The sequence below is a fragment of the Amphiura filiformis genome, chromosome 8 (genome assembly GCF_039555335.1).
Source record: "Amphiura filiformis chromosome 8, Afil_fr2py, whole genome shotgun sequence".
In the NCBI taxonomy this organism is placed as follows: domain Eukaryota; kingdom Metazoa; phylum Echinodermata; class Ophiuroidea; order Amphilepidida; family Amphiuridae; genus Amphiura; species Amphiura filiformis.
In genome coordinates, this window is record NC_092635.1 from 37,559,399 (window position 1) to 37,582,198 (window position 22,800).

At 37.8% G+C, this 22,800-nt stretch overlaps 1 protein-coding gene across 2 annotated transcripts in view; it reads right to left on the bottom strand.

The window, feature by feature from the left end:
• LOC140159000 (ras-GEF domain-containing family member 1B-like) overlaps positions 1 to 7,959 on the bottom strand; it is a 289,431-nt gene extending 281,472 nt beyond the window's left edge. The window contains exon 1 of one of the 2 annotated variants that reach the window (XM_072182301.1): positions 7,842 to 7,959. The gene's annotated coding sequence lies outside the window, so the exon portion shown is untranslated. The remainder of the gene's footprint in view (positions 1 to 7,841) is intronic. The other variant, XM_072182303.1, reaches the window with a different exon arrangement.
• Between the last annotated feature and the right edge of the window lie 14,841 nt (positions 7,960 to 22,800).

The window sequence follows — 22,800 nt, forward strand, 5'->3', positions numbered from 1 at the left end:
CCCCGATTTAAATATCAAGTTATGAATGGATTTCGCTCAAACTTCTCAAGGGGCTGTGGATTTACCCGATGTTCACGTAATATAAGTTACACAAACAAAAACTGTCGCATTCTCCTGTGAGATTCGATGAAAGTGCAAAATGTGACCACTTTAAACTTCAACGGCCATTATTTCAATGTTCATTTTCTCGGTAAAATGACGATTTAGGTACACGATAACTCAATAAATACAGCATCTATAGGTAAGCAAATATGATCATCGTAAAAAGCATGATCGACTCAAGAAACGGTTTTCTCATTTTTTTATATTTTGGTCTATTTCCGATTTTGGGCATCATTTTGTGCAAATAGGCGTTTTGAATTTTAAAAGTTCATTTTGATGCCTTATATGGTCAATATCTCAAAAAATAAGGCCAATATCAAAAAAATAAAAAACCGCTTTTTGGAATGGAGCCTCAAGATTGAGCTAAAACAAAATAAAATATTTTGGAAAGAGTGTTTTTTGTTATGATGTACCTAACAAATATTGCCAAAAACTCACTTTTTTGTGATTTTCTTCAAAATTGTTGTTTTTACCCCAAATCTGTATTTGTATTAAGATTTATTGATGTCTTGCCTTCATAAAAATGTATACTTTTATATGTTTTATGCGAATAATTACAAAGTTATTGCACTTTTACTACATGCATGTCTGAGAGTACACAGCCACCTTAAAGGAGTATTTCGTAATCCTAGCATCCTCTTTTATGACATTTTCAGTAGATATCCACAAAAAAAAGCTTATTCCCAAAATGCAGTTGATTCTGATTTTGCATTTGCGAGTTATGCATGATTATGTGTATTACACTGCTCCATAGACAATGTGTTGTAATTTCGCTCTGGTATACCAGAACGAAATTCAAATTTCACGATATCCTTGCTAAACGAATTAATCTGCAAGAAATTTTTTGTACATAAACATTGTATATAGCTAGAGGTTTCCAGTGATATAAAAATCTCAACTTTTTTTGAGAAAAGTGGGGGGATGATGCTGTGGATCACAAAATGCCCGTTTAAAACCTTTTCTTCCATTTTAATTATTTTTTCATCAATGTCATTCAAACATGTCTAAAGCTTTTTAGATGAGAGACAGTTTCCTTCCCCAGCAACCTGCTCTACAAACTTCCCACATTGCCATGGTTTACAGTAAGCTTAAGGCAATGGGTATGGTAGAAGCTGTATTTTTCCAAATTCAACTCAAAAATGTAAAGTAGTTTTTCGTAACATTAGTACATTGATCTTGTAGATTTGTACAAAACGATCAGGGAAGCCAATGATCGCAGTTTACTATAGGTCTAGCGGTTCTTGAGTTAAAACTAATAATATATCAAAATGGAATTTTGGGTGTCACCCTCTCCCCAGAAAAATCATGTATATGGGGCAGAAATGAAGCCCTTATATCAATCTCCTTTATAGAACCCATACCATTCCTCTTGTGTGTCAACTTTATTTGTCACTATATTTGAGTGTAAACACTCATTCTCCTCTCCGATCCACCTTACAGGCATCAGAATGACTTTTTTGAAAACTGCCAAAAAAGTGTGAGGCTGAAAAAAAGAAAAACACATAAATCTGGACAACAAAACCGCCTGAATTCAGGCAAAAGCCTAAAAATTCGCATGCCTGGCAAGTCTACTACTAGGATGCACTACATTGATTTGCCAACAGGTATTGGAAATTAGGTTAACCAATTTAAGGAAGAACGGTAAATGTACACCAAAAAGCTTTAAGAAAAGGACACCTTGTGTATGGGGTGTACTTGTGTCTAATTCTATTCCTCAGACAAATATAGGCCTATACAGGGGCGGCGCCAGGGTATTTTGATAGGGGGGGCAAAACAATTTTGGAAATTTGTTATGCACGTCGCGCTTATGCTGACGTGGGGTGTCTGAGGGGGATGTGCCCCCCCTCAGAATTGGGAAAATTTTCAAAATGAAAGCACAAATGAAGCCATTTGATGCACCATTTTCACCCCTTTTAGGGTTATTTATTTATTTTCTAACCGCATATTTTTATGGATTTCATCTGTTCATTCGCGGGCCCGACTTTCAGCCCGCTGGTTTTAGGCAAATCCAGCACCTTTTGGCAACAGAATAAGTTCATGGTACAAATGTGCGAGAAGTGAAATATGGTGGAAATGTAAAATAAAGTCGCATGAGGCGCGAAAAAAAATTAACGCACTTTTTAGTCTATGGCCAAATATGAGGTTACTTTAGTCAGAAACCAGGAGCGTTGGAAGGTGCCCCTATGATCACTAAAAGCGAAAAGGTCCACTTTGCGGCGTGGCGAAAAAAAAATGCTTTTTCAGTCAGAAAAGGACAAAATTGCCCATTCATGAAAGTGTAGCGAGCGAAAAATTAGGTTCTTTATGCTTTCTTGGTCAAAATTTTAGGAAAAGGTCCAAAACAGGGCCACCTTTTCAAAATCAGCCCCCAATAAATCCTGGCTACGCCCTGGCCGGCCGTAATGAAGCCAATTGCTTATATTTACGCTCAGTATATTGGTGCATAATGTTTACACTATTTCTGATACAATGTGATGAAACCCCGTAAAAGTTGTGTAATATCGGACTGAAAGTAAACTTATTTAAAATGATTAATTGCTGCATGACACAGACTTGCATGTGTTGCCGCGCCAGGAAAATGACGTAGCCAGGATTTTTCCAAAGTTGTTGGGAGAAAAGGCAAGAGAGAGGCCATGCGACTTTTATGGGGGAAAATTTGCCTAAAATGGGCCCAAAATATAAAAATCAACAACTTTAAAACCGCGTAGGTCAGCATTCCACAAGGGGCAAGATCCGAAGGGGGGAGTTTCCTCCTTTTAACCATGGCCAGGGAGGGGAATTTCTCCTTTTCTTCTTCTCCTCTCTTTCTCTCCCCTCCCTTTTCTCTCTCCTTCTTCTCTTTCTCTTTTTCCTTCCTTTACCTCTTTTTTGAAAATTATAGGGGGGGCAATTGCCCCCCTTGCCCCCCCTGTGGCGCCGCCCCTGGGCCGATATAATTCCTTAAACGTGAATTATAATTTATAACTCTACGTGTTGCTTCATTGGTTTAATCTACACTACATTGTTTGTATTACTTCATGATACAAAAGTGGCTATACATTGTAAGGGTACACATTATGTGACCTGCTCCCACAAAACCAGCCATAAGTCACTAATTTTGAAAATTGAGTTTTTGATGTCATCATTTAGTATAGGTCTTCAGCTTTCATTAGATACCAAAATTATGTTTCTGGGACATGTGGTCCTCATTCTACAATCTTTCAACGGGAAGAGGGGAAGCGACACATAAAGAAAAGGCAAATGCAAGAAAAATGGCTTTACAGTTGTAAAATTGCATGTTAATGATATGGTTTGGCTCAGAAAAATGCTAGATTTGGGTGTTTTAGACGTATAAGAATATTTTGTTTTCAATGATAGGTTAAAGTAAACATATTAAGGAATCAAAAAATGATAAAAACTGAAAAACAAAATCTGCCAGATTTTTCACCCCTTTCCCAACTTTGACTTGCCATATCTCGAAATGGCTAAGTGTGACTTATGGCGGGTTTCGTCAGAGCGGGTCACATATGTTACACTCTTAAGTGAAAAAACAAACGGAGCTTCTGGTACATTACTGTTTTGTATACCCTCCAAAAATTGAAACTTTTACTTCAGCGTAGGTAGTTATGTACCATACAATGATTATTGATGGATGTAAGCACCCTATAGTCACATTTAATTGTCATGATAAGAGCTTTATTTAATGTATTATATCAAAGCAAATAAAACAAATTGTAACCATCAATATTCCAATAAAACTAGAACTGTAAAGTGTAAGTGCAGTTTGCTAGTCATGGTATTCATTTCTTTTTATTTTATTTGATGATGCATGTAAATGGATGAAGATGGACCTAAAGTTACTATTGAAACAAATAAACAACTTGCCTGCAACATCGGTACAAGTACATCACTCACAGTTCAAAAGCAATGACAAAAACATGACTGTATGTCATGCAACTTCAAAAGAAGAAGTACCCTCCAAATATTCAATAAATGCCCTAACATGTCAATTTTGCAAAGAACTTTCACAATAGAAAAAAATTGATTTGTGGTTACCATTACTCAATATCTCAGAAAACAGATTAATAAGAGATGATGGTAACTGTCAAGTCGAAATTGGCTACATGGGTTATCACTTACCTGGGGGGGGGGGCACTCCCCTTTTCAGCGTTGCTGTCACCCAAAGACCCTATATGTTTTTATGAACATATACTCTGTCACCAGAAGACCCCTATTTTTCCATTTGATCTGCCACCCAAAGAACCTTACAAGTTCAATTTGAACAGCAACTTTCATTTATCACTGATTTTGTTACTTATTTTGGGAAAAAAAAAGAAATTTGAAGCCATTTAGAACTATAAATTCGATATTCGAGGTTTCTGTGGCGCTGTTTCGGCTCTCACCAAAAGGTTCCATTTAAAAAAAGGTCATGTTCTCACCCAATGACCCCATATATTTTACATTTTGCTCTCACCGAATGCCAAAAATCATGCTCTCACCCAATGACCCCATATTTTTTACATTTTGCTCTCACCGAATGCCCCTTACTGCATGCAAAAGTGCCAGCCCTACACCTATCCATTTCATATTGAAGTGAATAGTTGAATTTACTTAGGTCTTGAATTTTAATATTTTGGGGCGCCCATTGTCAAGGCCACTGGGCAATGAAGACAAAGGGCACCAAGGCCAACAAGTGATATGAAAAATGCTCTTAAGTTGACAAAGATCTGTGGGTACCAAGACCACAACTGAAATGGCTCCGCAAAATTCCAGCCCTGCTCAATATCATCACAGCTAACAATGTTGTTGTTGTTGTTGTTGTTGTTGTTATTATTATAATATTACTATTATTATTTATTATTGTTGTTTTTGTTGTTGTTATTGTCTTATTCATTACCTTAATATGTGGTAAGTATATTGTCCATGGTATGTAAAAAAGCACACAAATTTCATGATGTAAAAATATGATTCTGATGTTGGCTCTTTACTAGGAAATTAGAGCAGGTGATTTGCGCCAGCTGATACCGTATGCAGTAATACACACTGTGGACCACAATGGCCTCATCCCAATGGCATAGTTCAATAATCTCAATTAAACACCCATAGTGCAAAATTTGACCTCAAGTTGTAGAGTATGAGTTTTTGTACTCAAATTTCTAAGGTCATTTAATAAATGTACAAATGTATTGGGGTTAAAGAACTGTGCCCTGATAGATGAACATGCTGCGGATCCTAGCGTCACTACCATACTCAGTTCATGCCTTCATCTGTGTCAATGCAGATGAACACATACCTCTGAAATTGCTATCAATATTATTGTATTAGCTGATGCGTCACTCATATAATTGATCTAATACTCGCTTACGGTACCCGGTTCAGTGTATTTATCTTTATACCAGCTATGAACTGTTGCCTCTAACATTTAAACTGAGTAAAACTGATTGAGCCCGTATTTAGTAATTTAGGCTTAAATAAAGTGTACCATATCTGAAATTATGTATCAAACATGGCTAATTTATCTATATAAATATTTGTCTCTTGCCAATTTTCCATTGGAATTTGGATTTCCATGCTACAATTACTATAGTGTGAGGTTTAATTAAGCTAAGCACAAATTTCCAGTTGCTTTGGTAACCACAATATTAGCCATCTTCATACTACCAATATGAACTGGAGTGACCGATTGATGCAATGTATTAAATATGTCCAACCTGTTGCCAACGCTCAATGAATTAATTTCAGGAAAATATCAATGTACTGGTATTAAATTCTGCATTGATGCAACAGGTTGAGGATATAATATTTTATAATAATTATATATGATACAAAAATATCTAGTGAATAAAAGATTAAAATATTATTCAGTGTCAAGGCTGCTGTATAATTATGATATTATGATTGATATTGAATTCCTTGAATTGAATAGAATTTAAGATGTGATCCAGGCCCATAGCCAGGATTTGGGTGGGTGCTGATTTTGAAAAAGTGGACCCTTTATTTCAAAATTTGGACCTTTTTGGACTGGGGGCGGAATTGGACATTTTTGGACCAAAAAGGCATAAAAAACCTCTTAATTTTCTCTCGCTACGCTCGCAAATGGGTCAAAAAAGGGGCCTTTGGCATTTTTGTTGCACCCCGCACCCCCTGACTACGGGCCTGATGTGAGCTGATGAGAATACGGTATATAATTATTTGAGAATACAGTATATAATTATTTGATCTTTGATGTCGATGATTTAGGATTTCATCAAAACAAAAAAAATATTATTTTTATTTATTGCTACATATATATGCATATTATGTTGCACAATAAGTGGCATTTTTATACACAGTTGCGTGAATTCCCTCTTGCGCGTGCCTCACAACTCAAGGCATGTATTCTTTGTCATTCTCAACATTGCAACTGAAGAGTGTGGATGGGTTAATAACGAAACAAATTTGTCTTGCTATGTGTTAGTGTTACAATTTAACTAAAAAAAAAAAAAATAAAAAAAAAATAAAAAAAATAAATAAATAAAAAAATAAATAAATAAATAAATAAATAAATAAATAAATAAATAAATAAATAAATAAATAAATAAATAAATAAATAAATAAATAAATAAATAAATAAATAAATAAATAAATAAATATAAATAAATAAATAAAATTAATTAATTTTTTAATTAATTAATATTAATTAAATAAATGACTAACAAATAAATATAAAAATAAATAAACCAATTTGAAAAAACTAAACAAATAAATTGTGTATTTATAATTTTTCTTTTTTAAATCATAATCATAAAAAATATTTAATTAATTATTTGCTATTATTCATGCCCTCTTACTTAGTTTTCATATTTGTATTTTTTTTTGTTTATTTATTAGGCCACAGTATCCACCTGAAAATTACAGGTGCTTCATTCCATACATAATTGTCTTAGGTTAATAGGTCATGTAGAACACTATGACTATGACTATGTTGCCTGTTGATATCAAGTATGCTGATTATCTGATGGATCAATCAATGGATTTATTATTGAGATTAGTGTCCACCAAAGAATGAGTCATCTATGACAAAACCTGGGGCAACACTAATTTAAGAGTAAACACCTATGTGACTTACTACTCAGTGCCTGCTACACACATGTACACATGTAGTGGAGGCACCCCCGGGAGGGACTAACTGACTTGAGGGTAGTTCCAGTAACTGTAACCATAGACTCTATCATGGTCCGTAGATGTCATTATGTTTATGATAAAGACTGAAGTCTTGCTGGCAAGACTAACTTGAGGGAAGTCAGGTAGGGGAAAAGCAAATTTCATTTTATAGGGGGATCATGTGACTAAAAAATTTTTAACTTCGCAAAAAAAAACACATATAAAAGCGTAACCAGCAAGGGGAGCTTAAATTAGCCAATGTTTGCCAATTTTTTCAAAATCCCCGGTCAAAATCTTTCCCCCTCCCATGGCCTTTCCGCCCCCATCCTTGCTTCCCTCCCGTGAAGTCCTGGCTAGGCCGACGGTGGTGAAGAAATGATTGATAATTGGCACGACTCAAATATCATGATATGAAAGCACTGAATGACAGAATGTATTCATTGTCCCCCACCCCATCAGTCTGTCACGACTGTCACCTGTCATTGTGTCAATGGCAAAAATAAACAAAACTTCAAAATCGTGTCCCGGAATCGTGTGACACTCAACTTGCCGAGTTGCCCGGTCCTTATACAGCTAAAAGGCCCGGCTAAATGCTAACTTGCTAATTTTCCACTTACCTCTTACAGCAAATATGTCCGCAGATATTTATTCACAATATCCGTTTTGCTTTTACCAATTTGAAACAGAAGACAGTTTATTATTGAACCATAGTACGTACAGTCGTTATTCACATTCCGGTGGTGTGTTCATTCATTCATCGATCAATTAGCAGTGGTTCTCGGTCAACTTCACTCACCCAATGAACCAGACAATGAACAACTAACATTTTAAAAACCAGCTAATTTCGGGCGTACGTAGAAACAGGTGGATAGATGGCGCTATTTCCGTTAAAGTCAAGAGCCTGACCAGACCCGTGAGCGATTATTTTTTTAGTACATCATATTTTGTAAATTTGATTTTCTTCCCGTTTTTGCTGAACCATGAAATGGTATCAGCCTATAACTGTGTATGTTACTAGGTTACTAAGTTACTAGCTCCCTAACTAACCATTTGGTCTGAAATGGACATATCTCTAAATGCCACGAAGGTATGACCCCATGAGTGGTGTCATATGAAAGAGGAAACATAAAGAATATAATAAAAGTATTTCCAAACGTCAGAGGTCATCCAGGGGTCACAGGGGTCAAAAAAGGTCATTTTAACCAAAAATGCTCCGATTGAGCTGAAATTTAAATGCAATGATCCTTATGACATTCTAAACATGTTGCAAATATTTTAAAATTCATTTAAGGTCATTAAGGGGTCATAAAGGGGTCAAAGGTCAAGTTTTTCAAAATGCTCCAATTGAGCTGAAATTTATATGCAATGATCTTTATGTCATGCTAAACATTTTAAAAACATTTTAAGATTCATTTAAGGTCATTAAGGGGTCATAAAGGGATCAAAGGTCAAGTTGTACAAAATGCTCCGATTGAGCTTAAATTTAAACGCAATGATTCTTATGACATTCTAAACATGTTGCAAATATTTTAAAATTCATTTAATGTCATTAAGGGGCAATAAAGGGGTCAAAGTTCAAGTTTTCAAAATGCTTCAATTGTAGGTATAGGCCTAGGCCTACCACAATATACTGCCGAAGCCACATGGTTCAGCTATGGTGCGGTTATCGCTCTAGTTCATAATTTAACACGGAATAAAGCAATAGGCCTACTCACTGAAAAAATTCTAGATTTTCCACAAATATCCGGTATGGGCAGTGGCGTAGATTTCTTTTTTGACATTGGGGGAGATAGGGTTGGAAATATGAAGTAGGCCTATAGTGAATCCAGCACCTTCATTTGGCGACAGAATAAGTTCATGGTGCAATTTTGCTCCTTTGAAGCTAAACTGATGAAATATGGTGCAAAAGTGAAATAAATGCGCGCGAGAATCGCGCGAAAATTTGCACTTTGGGGGCTAAAATGGGCAAATATGAGGTTAATTTGGTCTGAAACCCATATTCAGGCGTCAACATTGGGGGGATGATTGTACTTATAGAGTACCGGTTAAAGGAGGATTTCGTGATCCTAGCATCCTCTTTTTATGACATTTTTCAGTAGATATCCACGAAAAAGCTTATTCCCAAAATGTCAGTTGTTTCCGATTTTGCGTTTGCGAGTTATGAATGATTATGCAGTCTATACGCAGGACAACCAATTCTTTAGAAATGCATAGTCGGTAACCAAGAGAATTACGTAACCACTTCGATGCTGAATTGTACGTCAAAGGGTGACAAAGGGTGTACAGATTACCGATTTAGCATGGGGGACACAAAAAGGTGCTTAAAAACACATTTTCAATTTGTTTTTTTGTCCATTTGCGAGCGAATGAGTAAATTAGAATTGAGGAGGTCGGGCGGGGACATCTATAGCCTATTAGTTTGAGAGGGTCATTATACCGAAAAGGGCTAAAGTTATAGTTTCCTCAAGTTACGTTATAATTAGAGTTAAAATTAGGGCCAGAGTTACGTTCATTGGCGGCGCTACGGGGGGGGGGGATACTTATCTTGACTCCCAAATAAATAAATCCATGACCCCTTCCTTCCGAAGAAAATGACAGCCCCCTAAGTTCCCTACGTGCAAACATTATCAAATAACATCATCGGCAGCTACCCAGTTCTGACCTTAATGCCAGTAAGAATCACATTTCGTCATCAATAATTGCCACGCCCATTTAGCACGGAAATAATGAAATATAACTTTTTAAATCAGCTATATCTAGCTTTTCCGTCACATTTTTTTTTTCCGTAATGGAAAATCCAAATAAAGAGTTTATGTTTCGTGCAAATTATTTTGCCCTTTGCAATCAATGCCACTATTTTGCAAAACCAATTTTCCTTGTAACCTGTCATTTTCGCCTATACTTTTGCGTGTGGAATTTGTGCACATCCGGGTACCTTACATCGTTGAACACGGTATGGCGACTTGTAGATGTCACGTGTGCATTTAGGCCTATAAATGCGCATTTATATATATATACCCGAAGTCCACTGTAGATGGTAAAACAGTGAACCAGATTGACCACACCTTGGTTAACAGAAAATTGAGAAACTAATTAAAATATGTTAAGTAGGCCTATATAGAGGGGCTGATGTTGGAGGCGATCACAATCTTGCTATTTCAACCTTCCGCTTATCTCTGGCAGTCCTGAAACAACAGAAGAAGCAGCTGAAGTTCAACTCCTCAAACCTGTCAAACAGAGACATACTCGCAAGCTTCAATGCTACAATTAGCGGCAAATTCAACATCCTTTGCTGAATTAGACAATACCTCTGATATTAAGGAAGAGTGGGCCAATTTCACTGTGAACTCAGCAGCAATACAGGGTGTCCCAGAAAAAAACCCCACCGAATGAATAAAATTGAACGTAAGTCGAGAAGCAGACATTAGAATCAGAAAAATGTAGCGCATAGCCTTTTTTAATGTGCATCACGTACGTAAAATTTTGTTTGATTCGTTTGACTGGTTGCGAAGAAATTAACGATTAGGCCTACATAAATGTGCGCATCAATGCAGTTCATTCCAAGTTTGATCAACAGACGCTTTTTTCATACTCGCTCACCGCTTCCTAAAGTTTGTGTATCTCATTAAATTTAGTCCACATTATCAATTTTATAAGGCCGACAGTGTTATGTTATTCATGCTTTCACTGAAGATGAATAACAGTTTGTCTGAGAAAACTTTGATTTCTGTAATTAGAGCTTTCCAACTTTAATTATTTAGGTTGTGTAAATAATGTTATAGTTTAACTTTCCAAAGAACATTTGAGCCAAGAATGACAATGATCAAGCAAGTGCTTACAGTTTACGTGATATACGATTTTTGATACCATGCAACATTAATGTTGAAGTTTTAAAAGATTTAAACTTTGCATTACAGTTTCTACGAAATATTCCAAAAACTTTGGAAATTGTTTAAGACAGCTGGTATTCTTTTATGCAATAATTCTTTATGCAACATTTATATCAACATCAACGTAAAAATATATTTACAAGTACCGAGCATCATCTTACATGCAAGCTTTCATTTTCAATATCGTGTAGGTTTGCAAATTTGAACAAAACCTAATTAAATGTTTTGCAAGAAACAGATTGTTTAAAAAGAACGAAAAGGATGTCACAGAACAAAACATGAAGCCCATCGACAGGTAACCACTATTATAGTGTGAATTGTGTTGAATTATCTTTCTTTCAAACGTGGAATGAAGTGAATAGACGCATGCGTTATATGTAATCGGTCATGTCTTCGCAATCAGTCAACCGATTCCAGTAAAATTGACGTATAATTATGATGCAGAATAACAAAGAGCTTTTAATAGAAATAGAGTCGCAATAGATTATATAATCTTTTGTTCTTTTGATGCCGATTAGAAGTTGCGACAGGCTATTCATAAAAGTGGTACCATTGTTTCGAAGAAAGGGGTTCCGCCATTAAATTGCTCACTGATCCGGCATCATATTAACGCTCTACACAACAGGCGGGTATCAATAAGTGACCACACTACAGTCATGTGTAAGGGCAGTCATGTGTAAAGTGGTACCATTGTACTCATGTATCACAAATGTGTGCTTGTGTGGGTCTGAAGACTATAAGGAGGCTTTAGCTGTCGATGCAATCATCTTTACCACCCACCTGACGATAGGCGTTTCATTTAAATAAATTGAATGCTCTTGGTGATCGATTACACATTAGAATGTATGAAGGCTGCCATGTCCAGTCCATATATCTATATTACACTATAATGGTATTAAATCGCTATACGTATACATGTAAATATAAGTATAGGCCTATAAAGGTTGTTTTTAAGAAATTTCCATTTTAATTTAATGTTATTTTATTTTATTTTATTTTAAGAAGGAGATTGGTATAGAAATAGTGGCGTGCCCAAAGAGGGGAGGGGGTTGGGGAGGGTCAGATTCACCTCTGTAAGAAGTCTTGGGAGGGGGGGAGGGAGGAAGAAGGGAGGAGGGGATATGGAGAATGGGAGAGGGCTGGAGGAAGGCAGAAATAAAAAGATATAATAAAGACAAGTAGATAAATATAAATATAAGAAAAATGATGGGAATGAGAGAGGGAGGGTGAGAGGGGACAATGAGAGCGAGGGAGTGATAAAGACAGTGTAGGTATAAGTACAGAGAAGGAAAAAGAAAGGAATGATGAATACATTTAATAATAATTATTAGGCCTATATAATAACTAAACGCATAACAGCACTGGGCAGCCATTCGACGATGTCAATGCCTTTATTCGTTACGTAATTAAAACGCCCAGTCAGCTGTATTTCACACCTACCAAACACAACTCACCCAATTTCGCAAACTGGACGTCGAATGTACACTCTCATGAATATTGATTGGCAACATTTTCCAATATGTCAGCGTTCTAATAGGAAACAATAGAACAATAGACCCTGCAGAGCGTTGCAGAATAAGATGGGATGCACGCTGATGTTTAGATATTTGAATTCTGATATCTATTTCTCGACTTACGTCACTTTCAAAACTGGAACTTCGTCTAATCAAATGCTTGTAACTTTGCTTCTTGAAGTCACATTGGATTCAATGTGGTGTCATAATGTGCAGGATTAGCTAGTGCATCTATTAAAAAAACAAATTTACCCCAATATTGTTCAGTTTGGGAATATTGTGATTATTTTTCCAACTGTAAGGATACTTTATTGGCGCAGTATACTTACTGCAGTGCTGACCATGCTGACGGGCAGTGGCGTAACCAGCAGGGGGGGGGCAGGGGGCTGGAGCCCCCATTTTGAAACTCTTGCCCCTGTTTGCCCCCCAAATGAAAAAGTTAAAGTAGGCCTACTTCTGAGAGTTATTAATTAACCTCATATCTGGTCATTTTAACCTTAAAAAACACAAATTTTTGCGCGCTTCGTGCGCATTTATTCCACTTTTTACCATATGTCACCAGTTTAGCTTCAATATGCCAAAAATTTTCGCGCGCTTCGCGCGCATTGGTATCATACACTTCTTTTGTCGCCAAAAGGTGCTGGATTCCTGCCCCCTCATTTATTATGTTTGCCCCCGCTTGCCCCCCCAAATGAAAATGTCTAGTTACGCCACTGCTGACGGGAATTAGTAGAGCCACAGGAGCCTTCAGAGAGCTGGACAAGGTGTGGAAGGACCGTAACATCAACTCCACATCAAACTGGAGACCAAGCTGAAGTTCTACAATGCTTGTACACTCTCCACACTCATTTATGCCGCTGAGTGCTGGACACTCACAGAGAGGGATGAGGCTAAACGGGATGCCTTTGACATTCGCTGTCTACGAAAAATTCTTCGAGTGATATGGTCATAACATAATCATATAGCCGCATACGATCCAAGACTAAACAGCCCCAAGTTATCATGAAGCTCCGCCTATAGTGGTTTGGCCATCTGCAATGAATGGATGAAGACCGCACACCCAAAAGGCTCTATCTTCGGAAGCCAACCCATGGAAAACGCAAACCTGGTCGTCCAAAGACATCATGGAGAGACCCGGGAGAGACGTAATTAGCTGTAATCCCGGCTGTAATCCACAGAGACATCTCAAGACTGGACCTCGGGTGGACTGTAAAGGAAGCTGAGGTTGCAGCTCTGGACCGTAGGACTAGGAAGCATCTCTTGAGCTAGGCAGCATGTGCAGAAATGCATAAAGCTGACTGGTACTAGTGGTAGGTAGTAGGTAGTAATAATGTTTGCCCCACGCCCTCCTAAAAGAAAAACCCTGACAACGCCATTCGGGAGGGGGCAACTTGGGTGCCCTGGAGTGGGAGTGGGGTCAGAGGGAGTAAAGTTTGAGAGAGCGAGGATAGAGGGAGGGGAGAATATGAAGAAGGGAGGGGAGGGGAAACAGTAGGGAAGGGGAGAGAGATTGAGGAGTGGAATGAAAGAAAAATTGGTGTTTCATTACACTTTGTGTTGACAACTGGAAATGGCTAACGTTGAATAATTAAGCATTTATTTAATAATATAGGCCTGCAATCGTAAGTTTTTTGACCTTGAATATTGCCGGAATGCCGGGGATGATTTGTTGTTAACATCTTGAATGAATAGGACCATAAAAGGAAGTTCATGTTGTTTCAATAAAATCGGTGCACACCGACATCGCTTGGTAAATAATTACATTGTACAGCAGAGACACTAAAATCAATACCCGGGATCGATACACATGTATGTGCTATGTACGATTTGATATTCAGACGATAAATCTTTGGATACCGGGGTAGAAAATGACGAATATCTCCCTAATTTTTCAATTCAAAGGAAGCCGATTTCAAGGCTTGCACTTATCATGCTTATATCATAGATCAATTTCTGAATTCGGCAGCTTTAATTAGCATGAGGCCGCATTGATATGTAAATAGCGTATTGTTATTTAAATTTGTGCCCAGACGTATTGAGGGCGACAATCATGTTATCCAGACGGAGAATGGTTGCATATGCCGGGCATGTCAAATTGCTGAGTGAAGGCTGATAATCACCTTTCTGTATAGGTAATAAGCTAGTATATTTCGTGTACCAGTTGGTTATAACAAAAATTAGTATCATATTAAATATATTAAGTGTATAAACTTTGAAATTTACATGAATTTGAAGAGCAGAGCTTCGAAATCTAGCTAAGTCAGGTGGTGTGAAATTCTGCTGCGTGACCCCCTCTGCGTGGTAGAATTATATTCATAAAACATTGAATTTAACAGATATCATGGGCAGCCAACCACGATTTATCAGCATTTAAAATATATGTTAATTAACAAAGATAAATAATAAAGAGTACAAATGGCAATTAACTAGTAAACTAGTCTACTGTAGTAGACCAGTTTAATTTATCATTCCCTAAATTACTAATCTCTCTGACCTGACCATGGAAAACTCATCATTCCTGTTCTGATTCAACAGCTCAGATATCCACGAGAAAACTGTAGTTTAATTTATCATTCCCTAAATTACTAATCTCTCTGACCTGACCATGGAAAACTCATCATTCCTGTTCTGATTCAACAGCTCAGATATCCACGAGAAAACTCTGGGCAGGGCAGTCACTGGAGATGTGATGTGTTTCGTCATAGATTTTAAATGGTTTCATGCATGGAAACGTATGAATTGTTTATCAAAAAAAAAAAGGAATGCAGCGCAGTCTACTAGTAAACAAGCCTGAATCTTAAAATGTTGCCACGTGATTTCCCGAACACATGATATGTCAACATGTGACCACTATTCAGATTTACCGTAAATATTTGGAGTATTGTTGCACGGCTTGCATAGTCGTATAGTCAACTGTGCATTTCTTTACCTCCGTATAAAATCAATCATGCTGGGAGCCAAGTAACATTCTGTCTGCGCAGAATGACAGAATTCTGTTCTGTGCAGATTGGTATTTTATTTTACTTGAGAGCATAATAGAAATACATAAGACGAATAAGGCGCCATAATGGAAGGTCAGGTCGGGTATCAAAGGTTATTGTAACTTCAAATACTACTTGTATACCGTGTGTCATAAGTCTGTTCCTCCCCCATAGGACAACAATTTTAACATGCTTTAAATTAAACTTACACAAATGATTTGATATTAATTTGTTACTGGTTATTGTTTTGGATTAATATAAATGCCACTTAGCAATTTATTTGAAGTTGTTGTCTTTTTATGGTCGATAACCTCCGAAAGTGTGCAAACCTAGGTTATTGTTGTTTTTCCATTGAAAATCAAGGTTTGCAGACCTTTAAATCTGCCATAACATACAAAATTAGCTCTAAAATTGCAGAACAACGGCCGACATATTTTTTTCGCTGCAATGAGCCTAAAGGTTCATTGCAGCTAGTAGCCCAAAAGCAAATAAACAGAGGGGGTACTTCCATATTCAGGCTACGCTCCAGGGGAAGTCGGAATATAGGCGGAACGGACTTTCGACACACGGTATATTTCACACCTTGCCTCTGTCACATATTTCCTTCATATTATTGACAGCAAGTCCTAATTTTGACTTTGCTATTGCAAAATGTCATTTCATATCAAATTAGTAGACTTTCTTTGAAAAAACATATCACTGGTGCCTGATGGGAATACCCGTCCGCCATTTCATTAAACTGGATCGTTTTCGCCTGGTTTGTGCCCAGATGTATTGGGGGCGCGCTATACTCTCATTGAACAGACCAAGCTCACAAAACTAACAACGTTGTTATTTGCCAATATCAATTAACATGATCCAAGGGTCGAACATGAATTATTCATAACGGATCGATAACTGGGCTCACTTTCTAGCTAGTAAACCAGCGGAATTTTTCAGGTTTTAGGTTTTTTAGGTTTTGCGTTGCTAATAGAACAACCGTGAATTTAGTGTCACCCCTTGCTTATATGTATGTATTGAAAGAATATGATAGTCGTTAGCTTGCGTATTGAAAAAGAACCGTGCGTATTGAACTCAAAAACTGACAAAAAATCTGATTTTATATGTGCTGAACTATATAGCGCAGCGTAGGCCACTGATAGAGTCAGTCTAAAAGCTGATGAGGTCATGAGGTCAGTCACCAGGCTATTGTCAATAGCCTTAGTCGGATGTCCCTCGGCCCAGGGCCGTCGCTAGACCATTTTCTGGTGTCGAGAAATAAATGTTGCTGGTATATGGCCAGATTTACCTTTTCCTTGCCCTTCAGCAACATGATTACCACCCTTGCCCTTCGGTTAGAAGACACCCCTCCGCACACTGTAACTCAAGTTTTTCCAAGCTGTCCCCAGAATTCCTTTACCGAGGAAAAATGCACGAAATCTTGATATAAAATTTGCTATTTCAATCCTAAAATTCAAAGGGGGATGCACCGGAGTCACCGAGCCCGGTGGTAAAATTTCCCTACTGTATTGTCCCACTGATCTTCTAATAAAAATTATTACCGGGACTAATGCCGGGACTAAAAAAATGTAATTTCAATGCTAAAATGAACACAATTGTGGGTACTAAAATCGTGCCAAAGGAAGATGTCTAGGTCTTTTACATCTTTTGGTTAATTTAGTCCGGGTATTTTGATCCAGCTCATGAGCACGAGTTTTATGCTTATTCCGGGCATAATAGAAAAGACGGAATTATAACTCTCATTTGTGAGATTCGTGATCGTGTCAAAGTTTGAGATGAAAAAAAAAAGGAATTTCTAATGGGGCGTCTCGTAAATCTACTCACAGAATGGGTTTGCCGAGATAAATGCTCGCGAAGCGCGCGGCAATTTGGCGGTTTAACGCTAAATGTTTCAAAATGGTCTTAATTTTTTTCTAATATAGCCCAAAAGACTGAGCAGGGGAGGGGACTTACTTGCCACCATACCATATAGCCAGTGGCGTAGAATTCTTTTTAACATTGGGGGATGGAGTTGAAAATATTTCTTGAAGTATAGTGAATCCAGCACCTTTTGGTGACAAAATCAGATTATGCTACAAATGCGCGCGAAGCGTGGGAAGAAAATACCATATTAAAGCTAAACCAGTAGTGAAGTGTGGTACAAAAGTGGAATTAATTGGTACTTTTAAGGTTTATATGGCCAAATGTGAGGTTAATTAAGTTATTGGGGTGATTGTATGGACCATCCCCTTGTCAATATATTGGGTGATTTATCCCTCATCACCCCTGGGATCTACACCTATATGCCTATGCCTAATCTCCATTGGTGCTGATGAAGGGCGCGGTGCAGAAGGGTGATGAGATGCGCACATATTATTTGGTCGATCTTGCACAATCATTAGTTCTATGTCCACATCATCTCAACGCGCCTGACCCACTCCCCCTATTATGTAGTCTACTGTAGTAGACCAGTTTAATTTATCATTCCCTAAATTAATCTCTCTGACCTGACCATGGAAAACTCATCATTCCTGTTCAGCTGTTCTGATTCAACAGCTCAGATAACCATGAGAAAACTTTTTTCTCTGGGCAGGGCAGTCACTGGAGATGTGATGTGTTTCGTCAAAGATTTTAAATGGTTTCATGCATGGAAACGTATGAATTGTTTACCAAAAAAAAGGGGAAAAAATTAATGCAGCGAAGTCAGCCAAGCGTGGCTGTGGATTCAACCTACCATGGCGATTTCTGCCATGAAGATATCGGGGCGATTATCATTCGCTGTCGTAGTGCACGTTAGAATATCACCGTTGCTAGGTCAACTGGATCACGCTTTCTTTGTTACGAACCACTGATCGAAATGATCACTACACAAAGCCTATGGCACATCAAAATTCGGAACAGGTGTATGAACCTAGGCTTGGAGCAGTAACCAATGGTTACTAACGTGCACTACGACAGCGAATTACGAGTGGGTTTTGAAAAGAACCTTCTGTTAAATCATGCCTATTCATCTAACTACTCAATTACAAATCTCTAAATCCCTTTCTTCTTGTCTATTAATATTTTGAATAGTGTTTATCTTTCCCTAGTAGATTATGATACTAAATGAACAATCAGCTTGAACAGTTCGCACTACATCTCATAGGACAATAGAGCTAGCGCCCTGATCGATTCTTCCTGAATATCAATATGCTTCATTTACAGCATGGAAGAAAGAGATAAGAAGGAACCACAACGAACACATTCACTTTGTCCACTCCCTTTACCGACATTTAATTGACATTGTTATTCATGAGGATTTACTTTGATCAATACCCCGCGTTAAATAGGTGATTGGTATTGTACTCTATGTATTTGCATGTCTTCTGGAGCGTGTCTGAAGGATGATTTGAACTAATGACCTTCCGTGCAAGCACTCTATAGGATTTTCTCTGGTGACGTGATCATCGGTCATTGATGGCCTACATCTTTTCTTCCATTTCGCCCAATTTTCCCGAACTTTGATGACTTTTTTCTCAGAGTTGGCAGTCTTTGGCACTGAAACGAGTTAGCTAGTTACGATTATACACATATAAACTATTAAATTAAACATGTTTCATGTACCGGACTCAACCGGAACATTGTGCATTATTTAAGAACATTCTGCATCTATTTTTCATCGAAAAAGTCACCAAAATCTTACCTTATTTGCTAAAGATGAAACTCAGCAAATAAACGGCCGATTTGATGACCTTTTCGATGTGTTAAAGACATTTTCTACACAACACGATCAAGAAAACAGTTTGACTGTAGATCCCAAAACAAAGCTACTATACATGTTCAGAGCATCAGTGAAATTCCATAATCTTACTTCTGGGTAGCGTTTGTTTGTTCTTGGATGGGTTTGTTATAGTTTTTTTCCAGTAATGATTTCGCCAAGCATCGATCGCGGTAAATGGATCATACATGAAAGTAAGTACCATAATTTTGATAGCTTTTCTTTTCATGCGTCAATGGATAAGCGGATTAAAACTTGGCCGATCGAAGTCGTTGTGGTTCCTTCTCATCTCTTTCTTCCATGTTTACAGAGATCGGACACTATAAAAATAATCCAGGGGCTATTTTTGGAGAAAAATGTCACTGCACGTTGGCGACCTTGCGGGCTGGAGTGGCTGTTGAAGGCAGGAGCGTAGGCCTCCCCCCAAATCACCACAGACCAAAAAAGTTAACGAGCAAAAACACATTTTTTTATGCTTTTAAGGTCCAAAAAGGTTCAAGTTTGCCCATTTGCGAGCGTAGGTAGCGAAAAAGTTGGGTTCTTCATGCTTTTTGATCAGAAAAGTCCACAATTTTGGGAAAAGGTCCAAAAAAGTCCCCTTTTTCAAATCAGCCCCCAAATAAAATCTGGCTACGCCCCTGGTTGGAGGGGACTTTCTCCCTCGAGTTTTAGAGATTTTTAAAAATCGCGCATTTTAGTGGGGCCCAGGGGGTAGAGCCTCAAGCTCACGAGATTTTACATTTAGGCAGTTTAGGGCTTTTCAAGGCATCGGACCAGAGAGCTTCCCCAGCACTCATATTCATGATTTATATAACTTAGAAAGGATGGTACTTAAATTTCAGATTTTCGAAGAAGTCCGAGATGAAAAAATGTGCGCGAAGCGCGTGAATTTTTTTATTGAATTATTGAAGCTAAAATGGTCAAATAGATCTATGATGCAAAAGTGGAACAAATACGTGAAAAGAGCGAGGTGATGTTAATTTGGTCAGAAACCCACATACAGTTGTGAGCAAAGCGTGAGGGGTAGTGGGGTGATGATACTAGTGGTTCGCAAACTATGTGCATGAGGCCCTTTGAAAAATTTTCTAGAAATATGAGGAAAGAGGAAATGTAATTTTACCTGAAAGTGACAATACTGTTGGTGCTATTAAAGCATCCCTACTGAATTGCACAGAAATATTTCAAGCACGGATTTTTAATTCTCACTGCACGGAATTTTAATCTCACTGCAAAAACGTGCCAGGAGGCACGTTAAAATAGCCCCTGTCATAGTTCATATAAGATTCATCCGCGGGGCGGTTCACAGAATTCAGGTCGCGATCCCAAAACTTTTTGACCTTGCTTTATGAACTCCAATTGTTCCCCGGGTTTGCCCCATTTGCATCCCGAGTCATTTAAAAATCCATCGGGTCAAACTCTGTGGATCGAATGGAAAAGACGGCATCTTGTGACAAGATTTTACAATTTCAGATGAACTAACACCGCGAAAAAATCGGCCATTTTTGTGGATTTACTTCGAGTTTGGAGTGAAAATTGGACGTGCACTCACTAAAGTATGTTGCACGTACGAAAATACACAAGAACAGCTGTTGTTTATCGATATCACAGTGCCGTTGCTTAGCGACAAATCGACGAACCGGAAATTCACCTCGCCAGGTCAGCGATACGCATGAAAAAGTCGAATTCAATTCGACTGACTGTTTAGACTAGGAAAAGTCGCACTTCAACCGCGAATTGAATTCGACTTCCTCGGGAGCATTGTTGAACAACGACTTTTGAACTCGACTTCGGTCGTACTTGAACAACGACTGTACCTGTTTAGACCTGAATTCGACTGAACTCGACTTCAAAAAAGTCGTTGTTGAAGTACGACTTTTCCCTAGTCTCTAAACGGGGTCAAAGAATTCGATATCTTGTGAGTAAAGTGGTTAAGCAAGATAATAGGAAACCACGTGACCAAAACCAAAACCAAAACTAAAACTAAACATTTGAAATGACCGACTGTGCGGTGGTCTACAAGCGACGATGGCCAATTGTGTAAAGTAGTCCTGAAACAGCTTGGACCACTCGTGTTTTGTGTTTTGTGTTTGTGTTGTTAAAGTGACTGAATTGAGTTGAATCATGGACCATCTGGTCGGTAGGTAATAATGGGGCATTTGAAGTGGTATTTTAATTTATGATTTTGAAATAAAGTTATAATTTTTATTTATTTTCTAATGTCAATTTGTGAAAGAAATACATGAAAAATCTTTGCTTCTGATCTGAGATCTCTGAGTTCATTTGTAACGCGGAACAAACTTGATGTGCGAAAAGTTGGCAAACAAGGTTAACTCGGGCGATTAAGTAAAATCAGGCATAGCTTTTGAACCTGAACTTTTAGGAAAGACTGTAGTTTTTCTGTTAGTCAAGATATTACTGATACTACTGCATATCGCATTTACACCACGCGACCCCTTTCATTTTTGCTGATCCATGAAATGGTATCAGCCTATAATGTATGTTACTTACTATCTATTATCAGTAACTGTTAACCTTGACATGACCTTGATGGTTTTGACGCTTACCATTACTTATATTTTGTGATTACGTGCTTGACACCACTTTGAACATTCTGACAGTCCACCAATATCATATCAATTTGTAAGCGCTCTTTGGCAAAGTCATAGTTCATTGAATTTACAACCGTATGACTAAACAGGCGAAAATAGTAACTTTTTGCACAAGATTTGCAATTGAAAGAGAATTGTTCATTGTTCATTCTAATGAGGCTAGTATATGGACAATATTAGTGTGCTTCGCGCGGGTCCCCGCTAGATGAGTAAATGGGAGCATTCACTAAAACAGAAGGAATAACTGAACAAGTAGAATCATTGAAAAGGTAAATTTTAAAGGTAAACATGACCCTCCTTAGGCCTACATTTCCATTTTAGCTACTTTCTATCTTTTGGATCTTTTCTACATTAAATATCTCGAAAACAATTCATATTTTGGGTCTTTTCTACATTAAATATCTCGAAAACAATTCATATGGTCTTTTCTACATTAAGTATATCAAAAACAAAAACAAAATTGTGACTCCCTGGACCCGGGTGGTGTCACATAAAAGAGAAAAAGTCCGAAACGTGTGACAGTGGAAGCTCCATGATTCAGCTAATGCAATTGCTGATCATGAAAATCGATTTTGCGCAATGCAAGCTTGATATGCGCGAAAGTGTCAAAAGTGGTCCAACTCGTTTTCAGGGCGATTTATTTAATCGAGCATAGCGTTTGAATCCGAACTAGAACATCTGGGAGCCAAGATGATACTGATTCCACTGCATATATCATTGTTACCATGATATCTTTTATTTTATTCTGAAAAGCGAAATTGCAATTGTATAATTTTTTTTGTTACAGTCTGTAAACCAATTTTTCCAGTTCAATAATCAAGCGGTCAGGGCCAGGGTCCTGATGCA